Here is a 25764-nt window from a genome sequence, read left to right as displayed (position 1 = left end):
CATTTTAGGGCGATCCTGTTGCTAGTCATCTTGTTTGCTGTCTGTGTCGAAAGCGTAGACGGGACTAGCGTCTCTACACACAGAGCGGACACCGACAGGTGAAAAGAAGGCGTGAACTCACTGTGTTAAAGTGTTCTGTTTCGTGACATCTACAGTCAGCTAGTTAGGGAGAACAAGTCAAAATGTACTTGGTTTCAAAGCCGCTATCTTCAGCTCCGGTGTGGGAACATTTTGTCTTTAAGCCGAATGAGATGAGAGCCAATTAACGTGAACAAGCCGTTATGTCAACTTTGTTTAAAAACTGTGGAAACTAAAAGAGGCAACTAACCTAACATCTCACCTAGCAATACATAACTATCCCACCCAGTTTTTCAACCTTTGAACAACAACTGCAGCTGGGGCTGGAAAAGGTTCTTCCATACAGTTCTGTTACAGATGCCTTTTCCCAAATATAAACATGACAGCGCGAAATGGCCCACACTAACGGATAGCGTAACTCGCTATATAGCCAACGAGATGCAGCCATTAAACACGGTCGAAAAAACCGTGAGACACGCATTTCAACCATTTCACTTGTATATCTCAAGTTGAAAAGACAACGCCAACCAAGTAGCCCTGTTAATGTTGTAGGCTAAACAATAAGGGATGATGGAGTGAAGTGACATAGACGCGCAAACAGCCGTGAACACTGGGGGGGGGGGGGGGGCATTATGTAATCAGTGGCATAAAATGGATTGAAAATTACAATTGACGTGTGTGCAATAATATCGTTTAACGCAATTAATTTTGGTGCAATATATCGCACAAGAAAAAGTAGTTATCACGACAGCCCTACCCGTCATCCCAGTTACCTTACAGACACATATCATTTTTTAGAGATGCTCAAGCCCATAGCCGTTCCCTCCCACACGCACATTTTTACCATCAATGTTGACAGCCTGTACACCAACATCAACACCACAATGGGTGTGCAGGCTGTCAAATCCTTGTTTCAAAAACACCTAGATAACAATAGACCAGGGGTCTCATTTATAAAACTGTGCGTAGGATTCTTACTAAAAGTGTACGTACGCCCAAAAGCCTAAAATGGCGTACGCACACAAAAATTCAGATTTATAAAACCGTATGTACGCACACCTGTACGCAATGTTCCTTTTATAAATCTCAGATTACCCACAAGTGTGTGTACGTGAATCAGCATTGTACCCCACCCTGAACACGCCCATTTTTAACCATAAATAGTCAATGCAAAGCACCTCATGAATGCTAATCTAGTATCTCATCATGGCCCGTGCATACGATTGTTCTTTACGGTGAATCATAGCGCATGACACCTTCTCAGACACTGTTAGCCTATTGGTGGAGCCCGATAACTCAGAAAATGTGGTGGCCGGTAGATCACCAATTTAAAAAAAACTGTGGCAGTCAACTGTGGCAGTGATACTGCAGGTCGAGATACAATTTGAAAACAGAAGCGTTTTGTTATGAACAGTAATCTATTAAATTCTGGACTGATAACGAGGACGTAGAGTGTAGCGATTGCACGGGAGCTTGACGACTGTAATTCCAGTTTTTGACATGAGGATATTTGCACAGTATTGAATAAATATATTTAGTTATACACTGTGTTCTGCAGTTATCTAAAGGTAGGATATGTGATGTCATCCTGTATTTCATGCAGTCGGGGAATCTCCCCCTCCTGAACTCCCGTAGTGGACAATCTGATGATGAGGAAGCGCTGAATTTTTATTTAAAATTTGAGTTGGATTGTACAAGGTGTTTATGGAACAAGAATCACTCAGTACAAGCGCACATAACACTGCTGGATGTAATCTTCATGATAATCATGAAACTGAATGAAAAAAATGTGTGTCAGGAAAACAAAATATATAAATATTGAGAGTAATGTTCTTTCCACATTCAATTTCTGCAGTCTGACTACAGTACAGTCATCTGCGTCGCCAATTCCAACTGTTTTCAAAATGTGCGTAGGCCTACGGGAGGGTCAGATTTTGCGTGGAGGACCGCTCATTCTCCAGTCAAGTTTGTTCTTTATAAATCACAACCTTTGCGTGGAAAGTGGCATACGCACATTTTCAGCCCCGTTTTGTGCGTATGCAAGCTTTATAAATGAGACCCCAGATCAGGACATTTTACAATTACTACAAATTAGTTTAGACAAATGATTATCTTATTTAACAATAAACACTATCTACAAACAATGGGAACGGCTATGGGCAAGAAATTCGCCCCCACATGCAAACATTTACATGGCTGAGTGGGAGACGGAAGCACTGTCAAAGTGTCCTACTCTTTCACTCACTCAGACAAAGGGGATACTCCAAGAGGTTTCTGCGCACCATCAAAAACGACACTTTGGCAGCTCTCTCTTCCACTCAGCCCACACAAACAGCGAACACAACAAACAACGATACACACACAACAAACACACACACGTCACACACACAGACATTTCAAATACAGGCAACAGTACACACACAACCTGCAATAGAGTCACTCCCCCTCCTATCCCCCTCCTCCCCCCCGAATCCTCTCCCTTAGCCTACACCGGGTTCGTATCCTGTATCCTCCCCCCCTCCTAACCCTGAACTTTCCCAGGGCCTTGCTGCAGTACCCCATCCATCACTCCGTTATTACCCCATCTTTAACTCCATCCGTAGTCACAATGAGATTTATTCATTAACACTCCAATGACACTACAGGTACACACCCACATTAACAACCACAGGTGTCAGTATTCAATCAATGAACGAAACAAAACAGAAATATAATACAAGTTGAGAGCACACTTGTAACACCCCCACTTGATCTCACATTGTCAATATGCAACATCATCTTCCAAAATAAATGCAGCAAACTTAATAAACTTAATCTTGGTTGCAGGCTTTGTCAATATATCTGCTACCATCTCATTAATTGGACGATACTCCAACATAACTGTGCCATTATTTACAGTAGACCTAATAAAATGATACTTGATGTCTACATGTTTGCATCTTTGCCTGCTTACGGCATTTTTTGCTAAGGCAATTGTACCTTGGTTGTCTTCATATACCCTAGGTGCTGAGTACTGACACTTAAGATTCTCCAACAGCTGTTTAAGATAGACCCTCTTGTATGGTAGTGGCTAGGGCAATATACTCTGCCTCACAAGTAGACAGTGCGACAGTGGGCTGTTTCTTGGTCTTGAAGACACAATAGCCTGTTGTACTACGTCTGTCATTACTGGCCGCCCAATGTGCATCACTGTATGCATTTATTCCCAGTGTCTTATTACATTTTCTGTAATTACAGCTCTTTGTCAATTGTACCTCTAAGATACCTCAGTACATGTTTAACTGTGGCCCATTGCTCAACAGTTGGCTCTGTGAAATACTGTGCCAGTTTGCTTACCACAAAACTTATATCAGGCCTAGTACAGATGTTCAGATAGATGAGGCTTCCCACTGCCTCTATATTTTTTCACATCAGTCATCTTTTCGGCACCATCAGTATAGTCTAATTTTTGTTCACAGGGCGTCGATCTAGGTTTGCAATCCTGCATTTTAAACCTGTCAAATGTTCCCCACATATTTTGTTTGTGACATTCTCACACAGTTGTCACTCTGGTTAAAATCAATACCTAGAAAATGCCGTAGTTTGCCTAAGTCCTTCATTTTTAATCTCTCTGTAAGCATGTTCTTCACATCTCTGAGAACATTTTTAGCACTCGCAGCAATCATCAACCCATATTACAATGATCACTTTTGCATGTTCTGTTTCCCATGTGTAAACACAGTTGTCTGCTTGATTCTGCTCAAAATGGTTTTTGGTTAGGTACTCAAGTGGCACCTTGTTCCAGTTTCAGCCCGATTGTTTTAGCCCATACAATGATCTCTCCAATTTACAGACCAATTTTTCACTTGTGCCAGATTCCACCTCATAGCCCTCTGGCTGTTCCATGTAAATTTCATGATCTATTGATGCGTTCAGGTAGGCAGTTTTAACATCCATTTGGTGCAGAATCAGGTTTTCTTGCGCTGCTTTTTGTATGACCACTCGGATACTCGTCAAGTTAGCTGTAGGGGAAAATGTCTCCTCATAATCCACACCTCTCATCGGACTGTATCCTTTTGCCACATAACTTGCTTTGCACTTTTCAGATCCATCCAGGTTATTCTTGACTGCATAAACCCATCTACCCCCCACTGCTTTCTTACCCTCAGGCAAGCTACTTAGAGTAAATGTGTTATTTTCTATAAGTGACTGCATCTCCTCATCCATTGCAGCAACCCATTCTTTTGCTTTGTCTGAGGTTACAGCTCCTGTGAAAGTTACAGGTATGCTACATGTTACTCTAACAGTTATCTATGTTCATCTGCGCCTGATCAGTTTCCTCATTAGATGCCCGTTGAGAAGCATATTCATGGAAATAGGCTGTACAAACGTACAGACATACAAAGTGTACGCCAATTTGGCTCGGCTGTACCATTTTGATGGGGGGAATATGGTGCAGAAGTCTCGTGTCTAATACCATTCCTGACAAACAGTTTTGTAATGCTTTCCTGTAAACTCAGTTCCATTATCAGATCTAATACGTTGAATTCTACCACAAGGGGCCATATCTGCAAGAAACCTCTCTGTTGCTTGCAATGTGTCACTTTTACTCTTAAGGGCATATACAAACACTGCACTGGAAAAATCATCAGTAAATGACACAACATATTTGTACCCCTCTCTGGACTCAGTGTGAATTGGACCTGCCAAATCTGTGTGCTAGCTCTAGAGGTCTTTTAGCCCTTGCATCAGGCTTTCTGTTTCTAGTTTGCGTAAACAGTGACCCAGTATCTTTAAATCATAACATCCCTTAACTCGGTCATCACATCCATCAGGTATTGTATGCAAGTAATATAGTCTATCATGTACATGAATGGAAAATTGTGTACCGTCTTTGAGCACCAGAGTGTCCTTGCATTTCTGGAAAGTCACGGTCGCCCCGCTGTCAGCTGCTGCTTGCACCGAGAATATGTCCTGCGGGTAAGAGGGAATGTACAGCGCCCGTCTCAGCACTGTTTTGAGGTGGTGTCCTCGGCTGTCCATCAAGAAGACCTCTGCATCTCTATGCAATGTGTCCCGGCCTGGAACTCGTCGTCAAACCTCCTGAACTTGGCGATGTCTGTGACGATATGGGAGGTTGCCCCGCAGTCGACCATCAGGCCTTTCATGCAGACACCCTGGCTGCTTGAGCAGCCCGTTCAGCCCCACGTTCAGTTGGGCCTGCACTGGCGGGACTCGCAGCTCTTTGTCGCGGCCGCACCGTCATTACATTTTCCTCAGCGGCTGGGGGACGCATCTTTTCGATGTCATCGTAACTTCTAAGCTTTGTTTTGAAATCGGCAAACCTCATTGTCTCATCCGATTGCGTTACATGGATGAAGAAAGGCTTAAAAGACTCAGGAAACCCCTTCAGAACCATAGCTACAAGTAGCCTGTCACCTAAAGTCTCTCCAGCATTTCGTAATGCCGTGATAGCGGTTTCCACTAAAATAACATATTCTGTCACACTCTCGCTGCTTGACTTTTGAAGCTAGGTCAGCTCAGTATACAGGCTTATTACTCTTGCTTCCTTTACCTGCATAATAGTCTCTCAAAATCTTTAGCGCTGCGCACCCATCATCCCCTGCCTCTCGCATTACCAGCAGTAAACTCTTGTCATCCAAGAATTGAATCAATTCAGCATATGCCTCAGCATTTGAGGCCGCTTCTGTGGAAGAAATGTAGATTTCCTGTGTGCTTACATTATTCACTAATCAAGAGAACTAGTCATTGGATACTAGTTAGTATTTTCTCATGTAAGCTTGCTATTAATAAGAGTAGATTGTGTCTATGTGTCAGGGTTAATAGATGTTTGAAATCAGGAGAAAGTACTGGCTAAATGGTCCTTGTCATGACTACAAGGAGAGCTCCAACTATGAACTCTGTAGTTTGAGTGGTCATGTGTTGGGAGCTGTTAATCTCTTTCTCTGAGACTGTTGTAACGTCATTACTGCCTGACTGTCACTATCTATGTTTACATTCTTGTGACCTATAAAAGATGGTCCTCTGTCCTTCAGCGCAGAGAGAGACTTGATTGAGACCTAAGCCTGGTGTTGTCATTTATTGTCAGAGGTCTGGTTTTCTCTCCCAATCTGCAGATTGATAAATACTTATTAAAATCCAGAACTCAACTGAACTTAGTCACTCCGTTTATGAAGAGACGGACAAAACACTTCATCACTTCCTCCTCTGTCTCCACACCCACGGGCTCCGTAGTAATAATCCCTTTCAGCCCTTGCAGCCGGAGGTGGCCCAAGAACTTAGTCTCCCAGAGTTCCCAATTCTTTTCATCCCCGTCACACACAAGCCGCGACCGCTAGATTCTCCTGATCTTCTAGTGTTACTCATGGTGCTATACTTCAGCACGCTAACGCGGTGTATCTCGACTTACTCTGGGCCCATAACCTATTCACAGAGTAAACACAATGACGTGACTGACTTCGAACACACAGCAACAGCTGCGCTCACTCAATGAGATTTATTCATTAACCTCTTAGAGGTCCTGTATCGCCCGCGATACAGAAATGCTGCACCCCCCTCCCTCAGTGAGAACGCACTCAATAAAAAATTTTTTTTTAGACGGCTACACATATGATACCTTGTTGGAAAGCTACGATTATTATGGTTCCATTGAAATAAACCAATTCAAGATCAAGTCGCAATAGCAAGTACCGTCAACGTCGTTGTCCGGTGACCGTTCCTTCAACAATGCCAAAGAAAAAAGTTGTACTCACCCTAAACGGTTCAAATAGGTCCAGGTATGCAAAACATGCCATCAAAACTTGATCTGCTTACATTCCCAAAGGTCCAAAGTATCTAACCATATCAAGTAGTTTGTTCCCAAAAATGTATCACATTCATATATAGCCATTATCCTTTGTTTCATTATGCAAGATAGCCGATGGAAGAAACAACTTGTTTACATAAAAGTGGACTTTTCTCCGGTTAGCAATGGCCTATTTACTATCCAAAGGCATCAAAATGTCCATTGAATCCTCCCACTTTGATTGGCACCAAGATTGACCTATTGGGAGCTTCCATTGTTTGTCCGAGGCCTTGAACAGCCAGCTAACGACTCATCTGAATTGATGGGCCATTACAGCCCACCTGGGTTTTCTTTGTTTGAATTTCAGCCCAATCAAAACCAATCATGGAATGACACGTCTTTTAGCCAATCGCATTCTGAAAACAATGATATGGGACTTGCCAGGTAAGTGAAAACATTGAAAAGCTTTCGTCTCTGCGCAAAGAGCTGCATATGTTCATTTGTTGTGCGCGCTGTGGTAACGGAGCTAATTTACGCAGTTTGATATCGATTTCAACATGGCGAAGAAGACACAGGAAACAAGTATTGTCTCGCAGAAGTTTTGGAAGAAGTAACTGGACATGATAGTGATTTATCGGACAATTTATCAGAGTCAAACACTGATTTTTCGGACTTTGATTCAGAAGCTGAGGATTTATTTCTGGAAGGAGGAGATATTACCCTGGATAAGTAAGTTTTGTTTTATATTGTTTCACTGAATAAGATAGCTCCATTTGTCATGGTATAACATTGCTTTTACATAGCTAAAGCACCCAGTATTTCTTCTAGCACCAGAAAAACTATTTGTGTATAATGATTTACCACAGAAGTTCATGTGCGTGTTTCAGTGTTTGGACTGTATTTCGGGGAGGTGTGTTTCTCTTTGTTTCAGTGTGTGTACTGCTGATGTTTGAGGCAGTAAACCTGTGAAAAGTAGAATACAGAAAATATGGGAATGGATTGTAACTGGCTGTTTATTTCGTCATTATAGGAAAACATCTGATGAGGACTACGAGCCGGATATTCCTGCTCAAGTTAGCAAGCGGCCCCGTACAGCAGCAGGACAGGGGGGCAGCAGCAGCTCGTCCAGTGATGAGCCTCAAACTCTACAGAAAGGTTCTGCCGGCACGAGAAGGCCAAGAGGAAGGGGGAGAGGCAGAGGCAGCAGCAGAACCAAAGCTGGAGCGTCAACAAGCCCATCTGGAGAGAGATGGAATTATGTTGACATTGCTGACATCACTCCACCTCAGCCTACTTTCAGGCCGACGAACCCACCTGGACCCCAGCTAATTCAGACAGCGACCTGCACAGCCCTGCAACTTTTCCAACTGTTTTGGACATACTCAGTTTTACAAACGATCCTGCTAAACACCAATGAGTTTGGCTCGACTCACCACTCCACACCCACTCGTCCCTGGATTGATCTGACTTTGCAGGACATGTTTACCTTCATTTCTATGGTAATCTACATGGGTCTAGTAAAGTGCTCTGCATTTACTGATTACTGGCGAAAGGACAAACTCCACAGCTTCCCTTTCCCAAAACAAGTAATGACCGGGAAGAAGTTCCTCCAAATCTCCAGATCCCTTCATCTGAGTAGCATGGCGGACGATGCTGCTAATGAGCAGAGGAGAGGCACAGCAGCCTTCAACCGTCTTTGCAAGATCGACCCAGTTTATCAGGAGATGAGAGAAGCCTGCAAAAGGAACTATCACCCCGGCCAGGATATTGCCATTAACGAGAGGATGGTTGCCTCTAAAGCTCGCATTGGACTAAAACAATATATGAAAAATAAGCCTGTTCGCTGGGGATACAAACTGTTTGTTCTGGCTGACTCGAAATGTGGATACACATGGGACTTTTTTGTGTATGAAGGAAAGCTCCAAGGAAACACTGGCAAGGGTCTCAGCTATGAATCAGTGATGGAGCTAATAGACACACAGTTGCTGGGCACTGGCTACAAACTCTTTGTTGACAATTTTTACACAAGTCCCACCCTTTTCCAAGACCTCCTTCAGAAGAGGATCTGGGCATGCGGAACCATCCAGACAAACAGAATTGGATTCCCAAAAACAAAAGAAAACAGTCTGGACTCTAAATCTCCCCGCGGCAGCATTCGCTGGATAAGGAACGACCCCCTCATCTTTGTCCAGTGGCGAGACACAAGGGACGTCTTCTTTTGTTCAACACTCCACACGGCACATGGACAGGACACGGTGCAGAGGAGGGTCAAAGGTGCAGATCAGCGCTGGGTACTGACAGACATCCCAGTTCCGCCAGTGGTCAAGAACTACAACCAGTGCATGGGTGGAGTGGACCTTTCTGATGCATTAATCGGATACTACAAAGTACTCCACAAGACCCAGAGATGGTACAAAACCTTCTTTTATCCTTTCTTGGACATTGGGATTGTGAACGCCTTCCTCCTTCACAAAGACATTGCAAAAGGAAAAGGGCAGGTACCTTTGTCCCACAAGGCCTTCAGAGAGACCCTAGCTGCTGAGCTGGCAGAGTTGAGGTCTCAACCCTTACCCGGTCCCTCATCTTCCATCGTGCCTCAACCCACAGCTAGTCACAGGCCAGTGCATATCAGTGGACACAGCACCGCTGGTCGGTTGAGGTGCAAACACTGTGGTTCACTGACACTAGTGAAGTGTTCAACCTGCGATGTGGCTTTGTGCTTTGTTCCCAAACGTGACTGCTACAATGACTGGCATGTCGCCCAAAACATTTTGTGAAATTGTAAATGAGTGTGAACAATTCACTGTTTGTAAATAGTTTGGTGTGTTTTTCTTTATATAAACTAGTTTTTCCACGATAGTTCTTGTTTTGACTCTTTATTTGCACAACGTTTACTTTGTTCAAGGTAAAAAGCACTCTTATGCCTCAGTTACTCTGTTTCAACACCACTAATGGTGAATCTGAATATGGGATATTATAGCTCTAAGTGTCGGCTTTCATTAGAGCCCAAACATATGACTGTACGTGAAAGAGTTCAAAAGTTGTAGCTTTTTATTCTAGGTATGTGGCCATGGTTACCAAGGGTCCTTTTGGAGTCTCCAAAGGGCACTTTCAGAAAACACCTGGATGTACCCTTAGAAAGACATCTGTATAACATTAATTTTTTATGGTTTTATGATTTACTTTTGAGTTGTATTGGGTCAGGCTTCAGGCTAGTGTCCAATTTTGTCTTCCAGCTAATACCTACCACTTCTAGGCTTCTTCAGGCTATTGTTTTCAAAACAAAATCTAGGCGGAAATTGATTCTTTCAATTTCCTTGTGTTCAAGCTTCTATTACTCAACACCAGTAGGACTAACATGGGTCCTGACAACAGGGGACACAACTTCAGAGTGTCAGCTTTCAAAAGAGACCATTTACATGCATGTACTCCAAATGGTTCAAGAACAGCTTTCAATTTACTTTGGGTATGCTGTTTAGGCATTTTTAGGCACATTTAACAGGATGCCTAAGAGGTTAACACTCCAATGACACTACAGGTACACACCCACATTAACAACCACAGGTGTCAGTATTCAATAAATGAACGAAACAAAACAGAAATATAATACAAGTTGAGAGCACACTTGTTAACATACATAAAGTTGAGAAAATCCAACTTTCGACGCCCCGCTCGCCTTCCCACAATACCCTACGCAAGCGTTGACGCCCCGCTCGCCTTCCCACAATGCCCTACACCAGCGTCGACGCGCGGTTTCATTGAAAATTGATTGGAAGCCGACGCTCCGCGCTGCTCCGCTGTAATGGACACGCACCGTAACAGTAGCTTGTTTCAAAGGGGGTTCCTTGTTTCAAAGGGTGTTCTTAGTGAATTATGCAATATGAGTAGGCTAAATGCTTGTAATATCACTAGAAGGGAAAACTGACCCACCTGCAACTGAAGCAAGCAAGCAAGCAAGCACACCCTACAATTTCCCCAGAAATTGTACCCTCTCTAGTTTATTTAATGTCATCATGACAAAAAAAACATTTTCTTTGAGTGATGTGGGATGGTTGTGCTGCGGAGGATCCGCCGCTTCCTTCTCTGCTGCTGGTGGTGAACCTCTCTGATGGGCATGCTAGATGATGTTTTGTATTGGACATGACTCAAAACATTGATCACATCAGTGGATCAGATCAACTTTCATATTCCTGTTAATACTACACATGCCTGTGTGCATGCTACATTTTGGATGTGTCTGACACGTCCAAAGTTCTGGAAAAGTGAAGTTCTATTCTATTTGCTATGGCATTTGCAGTCACTCAATCTCAACCACAAATGTGTAATGTTAGAGAGGCAAGACACAAGGTTGACTCAGGGCAGATTCAAGATATACATTGTCATTGTTTGACAATTATTCAAAATAAACAATCACCCCTCCACATCACTCCATCTAGACCTCCATACAACTTCATCCTTCAATGAGAGATAAAAGCAAGAAAACCAAATATACACATATTGTGAAGTCGGTAACAGCACTACTTAACGCTACTACTTGAATGGTCTCCCTTCAGTGCGCAATTGTTCAGATATCCCCCTATCAAACTCCTCCACTTCACTGAAATGGTACAGACAATATTACTTCTAGGTAAGCATAAGTATCAGTTAGCCTAACAAAGTAGTGTACATTAATTAGCATTACTTAAGTGGTTGATAATAAAGGTATTAATAGTAGATTATAAAGTTGTATGACATTGTGCAGAAAAGGTACATTCTCTACTTACCTCCAATGATAAACTGGTCCAGATATTAAGACCTTTTCTGCATCCTGCAGGGACATATTCCTCAGCATACTCAGGCCGTAGCCTATATGACGGCCAACACAAATTATATGGTTAATTTTTAAGACAGTATGCTGCAGATTTCGTTTAGCTGACAGATCCAATCCACAACCATCCAATCTTACTTTTAACCTATCATTTTTTTGAAGTTTTATTAATGTGCTGGCTTTATCATAAGACACATACAGTAGTTGGGCTTGGTTTCAATAAAACAAAACAAATAGTCTCTAAGTTCGTATTTCATAAAATTATCATGAGTAAGTAAGACTTTTTTTATATAGGACATTTCATACAAGAATTGTAGCTCAAGGTACATAAGTGAACAGATAATTGTACCAGAATTGTTTTGAACGTTTAGCTAACTTAAATATGTTGACCAATACTTGATTTACATAACCTACATCGGGCTACTGTTTCATTAAACAAATAAACAGAGTAACAATTTACAGTTGGTTTTTAAGGAAGCTATGTGTGTAGAGCTAGCGCTATAACTACTGAATGTTAGCTCTAGCTAATAAAGTAGTTTGATGTTGAAAACCACTCCAGTGTCTTGAAATTATTTCAACAGCAAAGTTGAAGTTAGCTAGCTAACGTTGTCCAATTAAAGACACCAGAATTGTTTTATACATAACCAGACGCGATTCACATTAGCTACTTACATTCTGATTCTAGTCCGTCTTGTTCTGAGCTGTAATCCTATAATATTCACTACTGCAGGAAAATATTATCTAGTTCCGGTCCATGTTTATCCCATTCGCTACATGGCGCTGTCAGATAAAACAAGGGTCCTAGAACTGCGGTCCTAAAACTGCAGCTCTCCAGCTGTCCGGGGTGTCCGGCTCTGCAGGTACCCCCTACTCACTTAAGTACCTTATCACTATCCCCAGGTACTTGGAAACGCTGATGTCTGTGGACTCATCCAGAAGGAGGCTGAAACACTGGTCACCCACATCTGCTACAATTTTTTTTTGAAAGTATGGTGCTAGAGAACCATTAATCATTTCAGTACACTTTATCCTGTGCATTTTGAAGGATTTAAAATTATTGTGTCTATTCAAATATTTAATGATGGTATTCAATGACACAAATCTGTGTTCTAGAAAGAGTGGCCTGGAGTCGCAGAGGTCCAATAATATCAGCTTTAATGCAGCAGTTGGAAATCAACAAGTACAGAGCTCTGGGGTCGTCTACGTTTCCCTACCCACAACAGAGTTTGGGCTGGTTCACGAAGTCCAACGAACTATCTGTCCCTGTCCCAACATTTATTATACAGTGCAGTAAAACAAAAAACACAAGAAGAGGGTTAAGCTTGTTCTCCTGTGTAGTAGGGAGTTGTTCTTGCCTACACGTCCCACCTGCTCGGGTGCTGTCTCAGCCTGGTTTCAAGGTTGCTTCTGAAAGGGAGATATAACGACACAATATACAGCCTATTTCCCAGACCCTGTGTGAGACAATGTTTAAGCCTAAGCACACGTCAAAGTTCATAAGACATCAATTTAATAAGCACAATACATGCTTCCTTTATAAAGTTGTACGAGCATTGTTCCTGTTGCTATATTCACAAGTGTACAGTGCCTGTGATGCATTCGGTGATTAAGATGTCACAAATATTAATAACTGGAATTATGGATAGTGCCGTGCCCGTGATACAGCTGGTGATGGACAGTTCATGAATTGTACTGTAATATATTATAAATTCTCTAATTTTAAAATGAACACCAGCGGAGTCAGAGAAGGCAGCTTTGCATGCTTCCCCAATATGGTCACATGCTAGCATGGAACAGTGTTCAGCAATACCTAATGCCATGGTAGATTCAGCCTTTTTTGCAGTGTATTAAAAAAAAAATCATTAATGGCAGCTTCCTTTGAGTGGAAGTATTGTAGGGTTTTGACCCTTGAGTGTTTCTGAGTTGCCAAGTAGTTTTTAATGTCTTAATGATTGGTGTATAACTCAGCCTTTTAATACAGACAGTGTGCCCCTGTATCATCCACAATAAACAGCTTCAACCAGCCTTTAAACTCTGTGTTAGATTCCCAATAATTACTGTATTATTGTGAATATAATTTTGACTTTGACAACATCGCTAGCTAGCAAGGGTTTCACGATAGAGGTGAGTAAGCGACTGAGGCTGTGTGAGGTAAACTGCTATCCGTGCTACTATCCATGCAAGAAAAGAAAACTCCAGCAAGTCTTCAACAACACCGTAAAAAGTCGCTAGATTTGTCGCTAGTTGCTTTTGACACCAAAAGTCCCCAGGAGGGTTTTGAAAGTTGCCAGATCTAGTGACAAAGTCACTAATTTGGCAACACTGAGGGATAGGTAGAAACGCAGAGTTTGGCATGGAAAACCTGCTAGCGAGAAGGTTAGTTTCACAGAGTAGGTTACCATGGAAACTTACCAAAAGGTTTTGTTAACTCTCTTTCTGGAACGAAATCCTTGGAGAAAGCCTCTTTTCAGGGTTAAACAACTCAAAGTTTTTACTAAACCTACTACCTGGAATACCCCCCAGGAAATTTTGACCAACACAAATTGTCTCTCCTGCAAAGGACTGGATTTAGATTTGGGATTTAGCAAGACTGACCCCTTCATGCCAGGACATGTTCTCCTTTGCTGCACAGGACAGGCTTGTTTGACTGTTTGCCTTTAACGCGTGTTGGTGGTCATAGGTAATGTACAGTTTGAGTATAGGGAAAGAGCCTCCATTCTGTTTTCACAGTGGTTTTTAAACAAGCCTTTGTTAGTGCTAAATGCAACAACACGTTAAGTCACTGTTATTGTCAAAAGTTTAATATATTGTACTTGAGGGGTGTAATGGGCTAGACCTAGCTGTTAAACAGCCTGGTGGGATAATTACTTGTATGTGAGCAGTCTTGTACAATAGTAAAGGGTTTACAATAAAGGTGAAAGAGAACGTGTGTTGAACACAGACTGTCAGTGCAAAAATAAAGACTGTTTTTATTTTTTGAAAATTATTATTACTATAGATTTCTACCGGTATAAGTGAGTCAAAGACGGTCTTAATCTGTTAATATTTTATCTAACTGGCTGGAAGGTTAGTCCCTTCTGAGATGGAGCTAAGCATAGCCAACACTTAACCCTGTAAGGCCTGAATACAAATTTCAACATTTCCTTTAGGTCTCCAAAAAACCCATTTGCAAATCATATTTATTTTTGAACGACCACACATACATAACCAATGGGTCTTATTGTCTTGCCTTCCAAAGCTATTGGATAAATGTTGTCTTTCCAAATAAAAGGAAATCAGCAATTAAAGAGCTAAAGGTGACATTGTAATTTTATTACAAGGGGTCTTACAGGGTTAAACAAACAACATAAGTCTGTGCAAAACATTCCTGCAGAAAATTAACATCTGCCTGTCTCACAGGCACTTTTGCAGCCACAGTGTATCACATGCAAAACACTGTCGGGGCCAAATTCAAGGTCATCCAGGTGACGTGCAAGGTCCCATCCTCTATTTGCCATCCATATTGACAAAAAGCATCTACTGTAGTGGTGTAGAACGATCACGTGTCGAACCGTGCCACCAAAATCCTATTACTCCCTGGAGGAACTAGGCATGCGTACGCATCGACTGGAATTTCAGCGACAAACTGTTTTTTGGTAGATTAGCACGGATCGTTCTAAAGATTCTAAAAAACTCTAAAGATTGTGTAGATTCCAGACTGTGGAGCGGGAATCATTTTCTAAAATACTCTTCGTGGTTCACCTTGCAGTCTAAGGGCCCTATCTTGCACCCAGCGCAATTGAGTCAACGACGCAAGTGTCATTCCTAGTTTGCACTCGACGCAAAGGCGACTTTTCCCTCCACAGACGCACATCGAAATGACTTTGCGCTCCCATGGGCAGTTCAGTGAAAAAGGAGGCGTGTTCCGGCGCAAACAATCCCAGGTGCTATCTTGCAGTTTCCGAAAAACAATTCCGCTATTGACCAGGGAAAACGTGGTCTCAAGTCAATGGCGCATTATTCCAATGCTATTTTAAGTGCGCAACCTTGGTCCGTGCGCACTGCTGGCGAGGCCAGGGTCTTCTTTCTGCGAAGCTATGTTACATTTTTGATTTATGGCGTGTTACATTTCTTCAATGATTATAAATGAAATGTCTATGTATGTGAACTTTATTTGTAACAACTGTGGAAATTTCCTCCCATGACTGTTTAACCAAAGCTAATTTCCCATACTATGTCATTTCTCTATCTTTAACAGCTCTGACGAGAACGTCGGTCTCCTCCTGTGAACCGCTCCTGGCGTGTGCCTGGCAAATACGCCATTATAATGGCAATTCGCCATGGAACAAGCGCTGCTCTTAAAGGGAATGTGAGATGATGCTCTGATTGCACGTTACGCCCAAACCACACCCATTAGTAATGTAGCTACTTCAGACCAACCCTTTTTAGATTTGCGCTAGGCGCAAAGTCATTTATCCCGCTGGCAAAATAACAACCAAGCGGAAGTCGCTCCCTCAAAGTTACTTGCGCTTTGCGATTTGATACTTGCGTTTCAGATCGTCAATATAGGGGGGTAAGTGTACTTCTGTAAATACAGTAATAGTGAAAATGTGCTAGACAACAATTATCAAAATAAATGTTGGAGAAAGTTTTCCCATTGTGTTGCAATAATTGTAGCTTGTAACCTTGTATTAAGCAGTAATTACAGTTGTACAGTAATACTTGCTAGCATAATTTGTTTAAAAACTACATTTGTTATAGATGTGAAGGATACAGAACCTTGTTCTGAGAATGTCAAAAATGTATTTTGTTAATTTTACCTGCTTGGCCACCTCATTGCTGCTTGCCGCTATATTTGTATATAGTTGGGTTAGGGTTCCATTTCCTCTTTTATATAATATCCTATGTTTACTATACATATTTCATTTGTTGTTTATTTCATACCCTCTGTTTAACATTCATAAATATGTATATAGTTTTTATAGGTAAACAATGGGTCAAACATGATGATGGCTGGGAAGTTTTTATTGACCTTGGTCTATTTAAGATTCCCACCAATCTGAGCCCCTTCCCTTAACCCACAAGCTGGCACTGTCTGACTTCAGAGGAAACGCCGATCCAATGTACTCAGATGTTCTCTTCTGTTGTTCTAGCCACATACTGCTGACAAGATTGAGACTGTGACTTTGTAATGGTATGAAAGAAAATGTTGGGACAATGACTTGGATAAAGCACGAGTGTCATAACAGACTAGGTGTGGTGAGTCTCAACAACTTGGATACTGCACGAGAGTGGCGTAACAAACTAGGTAGAAAAGGTAAGTATTACAAATATTTAACTTTATTTTTATTGTGAAAAGTTTTCACAACATCACATCAATGTGGATACCGCGCTAGAGTGGTGTACTAGACCAGACCAGGCTCGGCGAGTTACAACTTGGATACGGCACGAGAGTGACATAACAGACTAGATAGACAACGCAAGGGTTATAAGAAAATGTTTAACTTTATTTTTGAATTATGAAAAGTGGTCGCACCATGCACAATCTGGAGACAGCGCCAGGGATAACCCTCCTAACGCTGCCTCAATACATTGTCTATACACCCAATGCATGTGGTAACAGCACTGTGTGACTTAAGCAGACCCCTCTTACTCACTTTACTTAGTTGTTGTCATCATCAGCCTCTTCAAATTGCCGTTGAAGAGGTGGATCGCGACAGCGATCATGGAGACCTCTCACAATCGCCGGCGCCTCTTCTGTGTGGGGAGACATCGCCTTTTTTCAATCAGCAGAGTCACGAGTACCCTGCCAAGCTGCTTGAGGAAAAAACTCAAAATGTTGCACTTGCGAGGCACCCAGTTGGGGTTAACTTCTTCATATCACACAGGCATTGTTGGAGGAGAAGTCAATCATGTTGTTGAAGATGACGAGGGGCCAGCGGGCAGTATGTGACAACCTTACCTAGATCGTCTACACCTCCTTTGTTGCAGTTGTAGTCTAGAACGATGGTCGGTTTACCGTTGTCTCTGTCAACGATTTTGGCATCTGCTCATAAGTCAAACGTTCTAGTTTTTCTCGGTGAGGTAGTAAACAAGAGCGGTCGTGGGAGTGAAGGTGAACTGCGACGACAGCACCCGTCGCCTCTTCGTTGCTAGCAGCTCAGACAGGAGCTCAGACCTGTTCTTTCGGACCGTGCCAACCATGGTCATGAGGTTGCGTCCGAGTTCGCAAGAGGTGAATAAGTTGTCACACGTGACATTGCAATCCTTCAGGCCCTCTGCCATACTGAGCAATTGAAAATGTAACATTTGAAATGTGTTTTTAACACTGTCTGGCTGAAAAAGATCAATAAATTATTTCAAAACAGTATCTATTCTTAGGACAACATATTCGGACCCGCCCTTTTACGGCCTGCCGGTGCGTGAGATCATGAACTGGCATGGCCTGGCACGGACCCCGGTGTGCCCGCAGGCCACCTGCAGCGGTGAAGAGTCCATAAGACACGTCATGTGGGACTGTCCTTATGCTGGGGTAGTGTGGGCCAGGGCGGGGGTGTTGATGGGTAGGGTGGTCACGGGGTTTAGGCTCACATGGGTGAGGGTGGAGAGGGGTGTGGGGTGGTCGGGGGGAGGCGTAACCGCTTCCTCCTGTGGCTGATCATCAGCTTGTTTAAACGGGTGTTGTGGCAGGCGAGGAAGGAGTGGGTGCAGCGGGGGGTGGACTGGGGGGTGGAGGTGTGTCAAAAGGGTGGAGGATAGTTTAAGGGGGAGGGTGGGGGTCGACGTGCGGCGGTCGGGGATGCCCCTGATGGATTTGCCCCTGATGGATTTGTGAGGAAAAAAAGCAGGGTAAGGTTAGCGTTTGACACTAAGCGTGTCAAAGGGAAAAAACGAGGGAGTGAGCGATTGGGGTTGGGGCTGGGGTTTTTGGTCGCTTCTCGGCCTTTTGGCTAAGATCAAGTGAGTGGCTGTCCTTAATTGGACAGCCATTGGCCCTCCCCCGTCGATACCGGAGCGCCTGATAGGGTTTCGGTGACGGGGGCGGGTCGGAGCGGTCGTCTGCCTGGGGGCTTCGGCCCCGACGCCAGACGGGGACTTGTCCCCTCTTCAGAGCTGCTTGCAGCTGCTGGTATCCCGAGAAGCAGGCCAGGCTGCTAGAGGGAAAGGATGGTTGGCCGGACGTAGCGCCGGGCGACCAGGATTTGGAGTCCTCGCAAGAGGACAGGAATCCTCGCCGAAGGGCAGCCTGGGAGCAGTGGCACAGGGATGGAGCCTTCCCAGGGGCCGTCGCGATTGAGGGCAGTGGGCCAGTCGCTCGACTCCACTGGCGAGGACGTCGAGGGAGGAGAGGGAGACGGAGCCATCTGGGCGACAGCCCGGATCGACATCGTCGAACTCGGACTCCCCTTTGTAACCCCCTAGGGGGCAATTGATATGTGCACCGCCTCGGCGGTTTTGTCCTGTACCCTCTGGTGGGATTCTGTATTGTATTGACTGTCTTGTTTTGATGTGTCTTTTAGAAACGATTTTAGAATTGATAAATACTTCTTTTTCTTTTTTTTTTTTTTTTTTTAGAAGAAAAAAAAAAAATCTGTTCTTATCAGTTTAATATCTGATACGTCCTCCATGCGAGGACAACATATTAAACGGATTTTTGCCACAGGGAGTCGGAACAGGGGCTCGCTCCGTCCGCTCCGCGCATCGCCCCGGTATTGCAGCGCCTCCGGGAAGGGTGCACTCTTTCTAAGCGTGTCAAAGGGAGAAAAAAACGAGGGAGTGAGCGATTGGGGTTGGGGCTGGGGTTTTTGTGGCGATGAGGGGAAAAAAGGGGTTTGACGCGCGGCGGCGGCGGCGGCGGAGCCCCGTCGGCCGGCGGCGTTTTCCCGCCCTTTCAGATATAAAAAAAAAAAAAAAAAACTGAAGTGAGGTGAGTGACTTGGAATGGGGGAGACAGTGAGTGAGTGAGTGAGTGAGTGAGTGAGTGAGTGAGTGAGTGTGAAAGAGAGAGAGAGAGTGAGAGAGAGAGTGAAAGAGAGAGAGTGAAAGAGAGAGAGAGTGAAAGAGAGAGAGTGAAAGAGAGAGAGTGAAAGAGAGAGAGAGTGAAAGAGAGAGAGTGAAACAGAGAGAGAGTGAAAGAGAGAGAGAGTGAAAGAGAGAGAGTGAAAGAGAGAGAGTGAAAGAGAGAGAGAGTGAAAGAGAGAGAGTGAAAGAGAGAGAGTGAAAGAGAGAGAGAGTGAAAGAGAGAGAGTGAAAGAGAGAGAGAGTGAAAGAGAGAGAGTGAAAGAGAGAGAGTGAAAGAGAGAGAGAGTGAAAGAGAGAGAGAGTGAAAGAGAGAGAGTGAAAGAGAGAGAGAGTGAAAGAGAGAGAGTGAAAGAGAGAGAGAGTGAGTGAGAGTGAGTGAAAGAGAGAGAGAGTGAAAGAGAGAGAGAGTGAAAGAGAGAGAGAGTGAAAGAGAGAGAGAGTGAAAGAGAGAGAGAGTGAAAGAGAGAGAGAGTGAAAGAGAGAGAGAGTGAAAGCCCCTTTGCGGCCGGTGGCGTTTCCACGCCTTTTCCCGGAAAGGAAGGACGCCGCCGCGGACGAGCGAGCCAGGGCCAACGGAGGGGTCGGGAGCGGGCCGTTTGGGCGGTTTCAAAAACGGTCACTCTGGCTCCCCTTCAGCACGCACAAGCCTTTCGCCTTTTACTAAAGACTTCCGTGGAGGGGAGCGCCGACGAGCGGGACGTGGTATTTTTGGTCGGCTTTGCCCGAGGGAGGGCAGAGCCTGATGGATTTGTGAGGAAAAAAAGCAGGGTAAGGTTAGCGTTGGGAGGGTGGGTGGGTGCGTGCGTGCAGGTCTTTTTGTCTTCCTTTTTCCTCTGCTTAATCCCCATCCCTTGGCCTTTTGGTCCCTGCTCCTTCCGTGGCCCGCTGGGCCTCTTGGTCCCTGCTTCCTCTTGGTCCCTGCTTCCTCTTGGTCCCTGCTTCCTCTTGGTCCCTGCTTCCTCTTGGTCCCTGCTTCCTCTTGGTCCCTGCTTCCTCTTGGTCCCTGCTTCCTCTTGATCCCTGCTTCCTCTTGATCCCTGCTTCTTCTTCCTCTTGGTCCCTGCTTCTTCTTGATCCCTGCTTCTTCTTCCTCTTGGTCCCTGCTTCTTCTTGATCCCTGCTTCTTCTTGATCCCTGCTTCTTCTTGATCCCTGCTTCTTCTTGATCCCTGCTTCCTCTTGGTCCCTGCTTCTTCTTCCGTGGCCCGCTTGGCCTTTGCTTTTAGCTGCCGTCTTCTCGGTCCCCGCCGCCGCCGCCGCCGCTTCTTCTTCTTCCTCTGCGGCGTCGGCGTTTCCTTTTGGCTTCCGTCGTCGGGGCCGTTCTCGGTCCGGCGGTCGCCAGAGCGGCCGGCGCCCAAACGTCCCGGCCGGCGCACGGAGGCCCCGCGCGCGGGGGGCGCGGAGCAGTGCGGGTCATCGCTTCTCGGCCTTTTGGCTCAGATCAAGTGAGTGGCTGTCCTTAATTGGACAGCCATTGACCCTCCCCCGTCGATACCGGATCGCCGGAATCGGGATCCGGTGACGGAGGAGGGTCGGAGCGGTCGCCTGCCTGGGGGCTTCGGCCCCGACGCCAGGCGGGGACTTGTCCCCAAATTCAGAGTGTTGGGCGTTTCGGCGCCCAACACTGCTGGTAACCCAGAGGTGGGCCAGGCCACCTGAGGGCGAACGACCGACGGACGGACTGATGGCCGGACCCGAGGAACGGAACGGAATCCTCGCCGAAGGGCAGCCTGGGAGCAGTGGCATAGGGATGGGCCTTCCCAGGGGCCGTCGCGACAGAAGGCAGCGGGCTAGTCGCTTGACTCCACTGGCGAGGAAGATCGGGAGGAGAGGGAGACGGAGTCACCAAGGGCGGGCTTGAGTGGACTTTTTGTCGAGCCTCGGACTCCCACTTGTAACCCCCTAGTGGGGCAATTGTAATGTGCGCCCTTTTGGGTCCTTGTATTGTACGCCCTTTGGGTAACCTGTATGTGTTGACTGTCGTGTATTGATGTGTCTTTTAGAAACGTTTTTAGAATGTGATAAATACTTCTTTTTCTTTTTTTTTAGAAGAAAAAAAAAAAAAAATCTGTTCTTATCAGTTTAATATCTGATACGTCCTCCATGCGAGGACAACATATTAAACGGATTTTTGCCACAGGGAGTCGGAACAGGGGCTCGCTCCGTCCGCTCCGCGCATCGCCCCGGTATTGCAGCGCCTCCGGGAAGGGTGCACTCTTTCTAAGCGTGTCAAAGGGAGAAAAAAACGAGGGAGTGAGCGATTGGGGTTGGGGCTGGGGTTTTTGGGGTTGGGGCTGGGGTTTTTGGGGTTGGGGCTGGGGTTTTTGTGGCGATGAGGTGAAAAAAGGGGTTTGACGCGCGGCGGCGGCGGCGGCGGAGCCCCGTCGGCCGGCGGCGTTTTCCCGCCCTTTTAGATAAAAAAAAAAAAAAAAAAAAAACCTGAAGTGAGGTGAGTGACTTGAAATGGGGGAGACAGTGAGTGAGTGAGTGAGTGAGTGAGTGAGTGAGTGAGTGAGTGAGTGAGTGAGTGAGTGAGTGAGTGAGTGAGTGAGAGTGAGTGAAAGAGAGAGAGAGTGAAAGAGAGAGAGAGTGAAAGAGAGAGAGAGTGAAAGAGAGAGAGAGTGAAAGAGAGAGAGAGTGAAAGAGAGAGAGAGTGAAAGCCCCTTTGCGGCCGGTGGCGTTTCCACGCCTTTTCCCGGAAAGGAAGGACGCCGCCGCGGACGAGCGAGCCAGGGCCAACGGAGGGGTCGGGAGCGGGCCGTTTGGGCGGTTTCAAAAACGGTCACTCTGGCTCCCCTTCAGCACGCACAAGCCTTTCGCCTTTTACTAAAGACTTCCGTGGAGGGGAGCGCCGACGAGCGGGACGTGGTATTTTTGGTCGGCTTTGCCCGAGGGAGGGCAGAGCCTGATGGATTTGTGAGGAAAAAAAGCAGGGTAAGGTTAGCGTTGGGAGGGTGGGTGGGTGCGTGCGTGCAGGTCTTTTTGTCTTCCTTTTTCCTCTGCTTAATCCCCATCCCTTGGCCTTTTGGTCCCTGCTCCTTCCGTGGCCCGCTGGGCCTCTTGGTCCCTGCTTCCTCTTGGTCCCTGCTTCCTCTTGGTCCCTGCTTCCTCTTGGTCCCTGCTTCCTCTTGGTCCCTGCTTCCTCTTGGTCCCTGCTTCCTCTTGGTCCCTGCTTCCTCTTGGTCCCTGCTTCCTCTTGATCCCTGCTTCCTCTTGATCCCTGCTTCTTCTTCCTCTTGGTCCCTGCTTCTTCTTGATCCCTGCTTCTTCTTCCTCTTGGTCCCTGCTTCTTCTTGATCCCTGCTTCTTCTTGATCCCTGCTTCTTCTTGATCCCTGCTTCTTCTTGATCCCTGCTTCCTCTTGGTCCCTGCTTCTTCTTCCGTGGCCCGCTTGGCCTTTGCTTTTAGCTGCCGTCTTCTCGGTCCCCGCCGCCGCCGCCGCCGCTTCTTCTTCTTCCTCTGCGGCGTTAGGGTTAGGGTTAGGGTTAGGGTTAGGGTTAGGGTTAGGGTTAGGGTTAGGGTTAGGGTTAGGGTTAGGGTTAGGGTTAGGTTTGTGGAAAGGTCTCAGCCCAATGTTGGGCTGGAGTTGCACTGGCACAAGTTCCTGTGTTTTTATTAAAAGATTTTTTTGTCCCCATAAAAGAAGGTGAAGAGGAGGATTAAAATATTCCCATCAAGGTAAGTATCCAGGTAGGTATCCAGGTAGGTATACGGGTAAGTATTGTCAACCGTACTGTAGATCTCTATTGACCTTTTTTCCTTTTTCCACAGGAACCCTTCTCCCCCTACTGGTCATTCCAGGTAAGTAGATATATGTATATGTGATTCTTGGTAGGATGTATGTGTAACATTTTGTTTCTCTCTCCAGGAATCCCTCATCTACCCCCCGGAAATCAGCCGGGAATATGTAACCTTTCACATCATTAGATGGTTAATCCATAATCTCAGCATATTATCTGCGGTTTCAGGAGTCCAAAGGACCGGATCCTGTTCTGTGACCCGGAATTGGAGGGTTAGGGTTAGGGTTAGGGTTAGGGTTAGGGTTAGGGTTAGGGTTAGGGTTAGGGTATAAGTCTGAGAATCCCATCGCCCTGACAGTTTCCGAAGAAAAAGCAGGGGTCGAGGTTAAAGGCACGGGCACTGCCAGAGCCGAGGACCGCAAACACGAGGAGACAAGGAGCCAGGCCCCTCCGGGGACCCAAGGGGAACCCGGGCCTAGTATCTAACGGCCACTCACCTCCTGACACGAGGTGCAAGTGGGCACCGAGAGAGAGAGAGAGAGAGAGAGGGAGAGAGGGAGAGAGAGCGCACAAGAGAATGCTAACCAAGGTCAGGCACATGGATGCCCCATCCGTATCCACACAGACACGCCAGTGAGATAGGGATCCCAATGATAATAATAATAATAATAATAATATTAATAGTAGCAATCCTCATGATAATACTACCATTAACCCTAAAGATGACCATATTAATGATGACCACAATGAGAGCCATAATAGGAGACGCTGTCATGACGGAAGACCAGGCGGGTCCCCGAGGACAAAAGTCAAACTTCCGAACACTGCCGAAGGCAGTGTGAGGAAGGGGCACGTCTCTCACGTGACGTCCGATGGCACACATCCTATCGAAAATGGCCAAAGGTACCGTCTTACTACTAGTCACTGTACGGAGAACTATCCCACGAACAACAGCCACAACAATGGCAACAACAGTAGCAGGAGCCGCAGCAGCCGCAGCAGCAGCCGCAGCAGCAGCAGCCGAAGCGGCAGCAACAACAACAACAGCAGCAGCAGCAGCAGCAGCAGCAGCAGCAGCCCCCACCACAACAACCACAGCAACAACAACAACAACAACAATGACGGTGATTTGATGTGAATAAACATGGGAGGGTATATTACCAGGCTTTGCCACGGAGGCGTAGTCGTCAACCTTCCGAACACTGCCGAAGGCAGGCAGTGTGAGGAAGAGGCACGTCACACCTGGGATGTCCGACGGCCTCTGAACCTCCCACCGAAAACTGCCAGAGGCAGTGTGTGTGTGTGCGTGCGTGCGTGCGTGCGTGCGTGTGTGAATGTGTATTAGTATGTGCGTGAACCCTTCTCCTATGGAATGAGAGGGCGTGTGAGGATAATCAGAATGTGCGTGCGTGTTAGTGTACCAGTGTGTATTTTGGTGTGTGTGCGTATGTTTTTGTTTGAATGCGTGCGCGCGCGCGCGTGTGTGTGTGCGTGCGTGTGTGTGTGGATGCAGTGTGAAACAGAAGGAAGGCGAGTGTTAGAGGTGCAAGAGAGAAGAGGTTTTTAGTGCAGAGTTGTGAAAAGGGGTGGGTGGGGAACCTATTAGCGGGGGAGTCCTAAACCGAGCTGCCGGCAGTCAGAAGTTGTCGATGGGATAAGCAGCAGCGGGGTTATGGCGTGTTGTTCACAGTGGGGAGGCATGGGCCTAGCGCGTTCGACGATCAACTGGACGGGGCGACGGGAGGTCGAGATGATCGAGCCTGGTCAACATGTCCCATGCCAGCAGTCAAGGAAAAACGTGACGAAGCAAGGAGGCAGTGTGTTGACGGGACCAAAACCATTAGTCTAGGAAATTGGACCAGTGTCGGAGCATGTCCCTGGCCGTGGACGCAGACCAATGGATGTTGTCCGGTCCCGTGGAAAAGAGGCGGGCCGGGAGGAGGGGGATGATGGGAAGGTGGACTGCCAGAAAATTATTCAGGGTCATGATCGTGTCCCTCTCCCCTTGGGGCAGGTGTGGGCTGGCGTTGATCAGGGGAACCGACACAGTCGCAAAGGGGAAGGTCGCGACCGCTTCGGCGAACATGGCGCGGGCCTGTCGAACGGAGAGGTCCACGGGCGTGGACCTATTATTGAGGCCGAAGGAGAGAATCACCCGGGTGACTCGCGCGGCCGGTGTCGCAATGCCACCCAGGATGGTGATGGCGTGGCAAAATTTGGCCCCCGGGTAGCAGTCCACTTGGACCTCCTCCCGGAGTATCAGGGGCAGGCGGTGAAGGTTAGAATCGCCCATGATGACGGTGCTTCTGACCGGGTTAAGGGACCACATATGCTTGTTGTTGTTGTGGTCGTGAC

The 25764-nt window shown here is 46.0% G+C and overlaps 4 non-coding genes across 4 annotated transcripts; all 4 read left to right on the top strand.

The window, feature by feature from the left end:
• The first annotated feature begins 19203 nt into the window (after positions 1 to 19203).
• Positions 19204 to 19391, top strand: LOC146254902 (U2 spliceosomal RNA). The gene has a single exon (XR_014731052.1). It is a non-coding gene; the product is annotated as a U2 spliceosomal RNA (small nuclear RNA).
• Positions 19392 to 20286: 895 nt separating this feature from the next.
• Positions 20287 to 20405, top strand: LOC146254901 (U5 spliceosomal RNA). The gene has a single exon (XR_014731051.1). It is a non-coding gene; the product is annotated as a U5 spliceosomal RNA (small nuclear RNA).
• Positions 20406 to 21696: 1291 nt separating this feature from the next.
• LOC146254900 (U2 spliceosomal RNA) lies at positions 21697 to 21889 on the top strand. The gene has a single exon (XR_014731053.1). It is a non-coding gene; the product is annotated as a U2 spliceosomal RNA (small nuclear RNA).
• Positions 21890 to 22451: 562 nt separating this feature from the next.
• Positions 22452 to 22570, top strand: LOC146254899 (U5 spliceosomal RNA). The gene has a single exon (XR_014731050.1). It is a non-coding gene; the product is annotated as a U5 spliceosomal RNA (small nuclear RNA).
• The last annotated feature ends 3194 nt before the right edge of the window (positions 22571 to 25764 follow it).

This window comes from Hypomesus nipponensis, chromosome 15 (assembly GCF_054491055.1).
Source record: "Hypomesus nipponensis isolate SF chromosome 15, ASM5449105v1, whole genome shotgun sequence".
Taxonomy (NCBI): Eukaryota; Metazoa; Chordata; class Actinopteri; order Osmeriformes; family Osmeridae; genus Hypomesus; species Hypomesus nipponensis.
The sequence above is the reverse complement of the archived record's forward strand: the minus strand, read 5'-3'. Positions and strand labels throughout refer to the sequence as shown.